We start from the raw sequence: 3,978 nt of genomic DNA, 5'->3' as shown, positions 1-3,978 counted from the left end.
AATTCTCCCAGGAGACCGCCCCCAAAGGCTCAGCCCAGCCCCGCCTGGTCCCTGGAGTGCAGCCTGGGCCTCCCACCCACCAGAGGTGCTCAGAGCCCGGGGCAGGCAGGACATCTCAGTGGACAATCATTCCTCAACTAGGGTGGTCCTCAGGGGACAGGGCCACCTGATGGGGCAGGATCAGAGGGACCTTGGGGACTATACAACCTCGTGCTGGGGCTCCCCTTCCTTCAGGCCTTTGGAGTCTCTCTGCCTTGGCTTTTCTGGTGGCCTGGGGAGAGGACATGCGGAGGTGTTGGGGAAGATGAGGGCACCTCGTGCTCCCTTTCGCCTCCTCCTGGATCCCCTGTGCCTTCCCTGGGAGGTCTGACCCAGCCAGCCCAGGGACGAGGGGAGGAGGTCATTAATCACCGTTATTTATTATTTCTTATGTAACAGGGTGTTATGAAACACGCGATCTTGTACCAGGCACAACTGGGAATGTGGGAAAGATGGTCCCTACCAGTAAAAGCCTCCCATGGGATGAACAGGTAGGCCCGGGACCCATCAGGTGACCAGCCAGAAAAGCGAGGTTCAGATCAGGCTGGGCTCTGATGCTGCTGTGTGTGACCGGAAAAAAGAAAAAAAAAAAAAAAAAAAGAGGACAGTGGGCTGTGGGCTGTGGCTCAGCCTCTCTGGTGGGAAGGAGCTGGGTTTGGGGCCCTCTGCTGCCCCACTCCAGGCCCAGACCAGCTCTGGCTCCAGGGTGGCCTGGGTCACAGCTGGAGTTGTCACAATATTGACCCAGGAGGAGATAACATCCAAAGGGCTTGGAGTCCCAGTCGGACAAGGAGGGGGATGTCGCCGGAAAAGATCCCTGGCCCCCAAGGGGATCAAACTAAATGGGGCTTTAATAGGTCTCTTCCAGCTCAGATTTCATGGATAATTGGAAGCAGGTCCGGGCTGAGCAGAGTGGGAGGCCCTACTGGGAACTGAGGCACACTAGGGATGGTGCCTCCTTGCCCTCCACACGTCCACCCATGGCCCACGGCCACAGCCACAAGTTTCACCTTTACTCTGCTCCGGGAGAGTTGCTGGTGGAATCCCTTCAGGGAAAGAAGGTGGACAGGTGGAGAGAAGTCCTGAGCCAGAGTCAGGCTGCTGGGAAAAGGAGGCGCGTCCTCCCGCCAGGAGAGAACAGGGTGATCCCCCACAGTCTGCCCATCCGCTTACCCTCCAGCCAACAGATGTGTATTAACAATTAGGGTGGCGATAACCCTGTAAAATAAAGTTCTTATTTTATTTTATTTTTTTATTGCAGAAGAGGTATGTAAGCTGCGCGTAGTTGTGCATGCCTGTACTCCCAGCGGCTAGGAAGGCTGAGGCATGAAGATTGAAAGTTCGAAGCCAGCCCCGGCAACTTAGCAAGTGTCTAAGCAACTCCGGAAGACTCTATCTCTAACTGAAATATAAAAAGGGGGTGGGGATATGGCTCAGTGGTTAAGCATCCCTGGGTTCAATCCTCAGAACTCCCCCAAACAACAACAAACCCCACCCCAACCCCTAAAAAAAACCGAAAGAGGTATGCACTTGTTGAAACAAAATTCAATTACATCAAGGTATATGAAGCAAAAAGTGAAAATCCTCCCCCTCCACATCCATTACTCTGTCCCTGTGTCAGTCACCGCCCCATTACTCCAGCGATGACCTCTGTCTCCAATTTATTGGACATCCTTCCACAGTATCTGCTGTTTCACTCTACAATGCATCATTAACATCAGTAAGTACACTGCGAATATTCCTCATCCCCATTTTAAAGATGAGAAAACTGAGGTTCTGAAGGTTTCGGTGGTTATCCCAGGCTGCATGGGCAGGCCTTGTTCTCACCCTGCCACAGCCTCCAGTGCCTTCCTTAGGGAAGGTGGATGCAATGGGGCAGAGGAGCTGGAACCCCCAGAGGGAGGGCTGGGATGGGAGGTAGGGGCAGGGGGCTGGAAGAAAAGGTTGAGCAGTGGGCCAGGGAGGGGTGCAAGGTCTGCTTGTGAGGCTGGGTGCTCCTCTCCAGGGTCGCTCAGGAGCTGGCTGTGCCAAGCACAGGGCCTGGGGCCCTGCAGGCCTAGGCAGGGCAGGAATGGGCAGTTGGCAGTGGAGGGGTTTTCAAGCCAAAGCTGGCAAGAGGACAGGAAGGGCTGCCTTTCAGCCCTGCAGTGCCTGGGACAATCACATTCCTCCCTTGGCTGCCCACTCCCCTGCCCTGCACACGAATACCACCTGATGATAATAAAAACATTCTCATTAGATAAAACAGTGAATCTCCTACTGGAGGATCGGTTCCCTGTTGGGGTCTGCTGCCGCCCCGCTAATGCTCCTGTCCTACACCCCCTGCCCTCTCTGGCCGCCTGGCCTCAGCATATCCAGCAGTGGAGGGGGACACCCTCATCCCAGTCAAGGCCCAGAGCAGCCAGAAACCAGCTCCTATAAACCAAAGACTTGGGGTGTCCCCTCAGGAAAAGAATTGAGGGGACAGGAAAGTGGGAGGCCCACTCAGCCTGTGCCTCAGCCTGAAATGTAAACAAGGCGGACTCTCTAAAGGTCGTGACCCAGGGGCCAAATCTTCACACCAAATCTCTGGCCTTCCTCCTCCCTGCCCAGGACCTCCAAGGGAGGAAGCCCACGAAGCTGAGAGAACCGAGACGATACGCAGGGCAGAAAACACCCAGTGTTCCCACCCACCTGGGCCCACGCATGCACATGTGCACTCAGCACACACACTCTAGTACGGAAGGGAGAAGCCAGAGAAGTACCGCTGCCCAGTAGATGGCGGAAAGGTTGCCTCCCTTAGAGGTGGGCCCGTGGACTGGGTCGTCTTTGGAGCAGTCTCTATTCCTGAGGTTGCCTAACAAAACGCTCCCCCAGGTACCACCCAGAGCTTGGAGGGCATCACAGAGATTCTCCCACAAGGTCTTTAGGCCAACTGGGGGAAAAGACACTGGTTCACTCAGTTGGTCAATGTCCTGCCAAACCCTCTCTGAGCCAGGTGCACTAGGAGTAGAGTCCACTTCCAAGGCTTCACTAGTCCTGGGCACCCCTGGGGACATTGGAAAGAGGCTTCCCTTGGAGAGGGCTCATCCTCCACATAGGCCTTGCAGGACGGTCACTGAGAGATCTGCAGAGTGGTTTTGGGCCCAGTTTGGGCCCCACGGAGGGTGGAGACCTGAACTCCCACCCCAGCTAGTACCCAGCTCATGCGGAGCCTGGGAAGGCTGATGTCTGGTCACAACCCACCCCTGCCCCACAGATCTGGCCCTGGCTGGGGCCCCAGGAAGGAAATCACTAAGGAGGATTGAGTGTCAATTCGCAAACTAATCACATCAGCGCACACAGCGGTGGCAGGGCTGTTCCGTGGCCCCCTCCCCTGCCCTGAGGACCCCGGCGGCCGCCGGCTGTCGAGCCGGCCCCTGCCTGGCTGCGAGGCCAATTACTGCAGCCTTAATCACCATGCTGGCCGCCGTGGCGCGGCGTTAACAACTGTCTGCCCATCAGTCTCCTTCCTGGGGCGTCGTGGAGGGGATGACCCCTCGCGGCTCTCCTCGAAGGAGCATGAAACTGGATCCCAGCAACAGCCCGGTGGCCGCGGTCCAGGGTAACGCCTGGCTCCCTCTTGCTGCCTGCTGATCTCCTGTGTTGGCTGCCTGGCTCCTCCTGCCATGAGGCTGAGCCCAAAAGGACAGGCTGGGGACCGTGCATCCCCTGAGCAGTAATGACATTCTTCCTTCCAGCAGGGGCTGCCAACGACTGAGCTTGGAAGGCGGGTGCTCGCTGCCAGCCAGAGCGAATGAGGTGCTGGCCACTGAGGTCGGCCTGGCATTTCCTGTGTTGGCTTTGGCTGGTGAGGCCAGGCCAGCGGGGTGCCCTCTTGACCTGAGCCCAGCCAAATAGGCACGTCCCAGACTTTCGAGCCCACTGACTTCTGGCCCTTACCCCATAGGGAATCCTGTT

This window comes from Callospermophilus lateralis, chromosome 3 (assembly GCF_048772815.1).
Source record: "Callospermophilus lateralis isolate mCalLat2 chromosome 3, mCalLat2.hap1, whole genome shotgun sequence".
NCBI classification, from domain to species: Eukaryota; Metazoa; Chordata; class Mammalia; order Rodentia; family Sciuridae; genus Callospermophilus; species Callospermophilus lateralis.
This window is presented reverse-complemented; position numbering follows the sequence as displayed.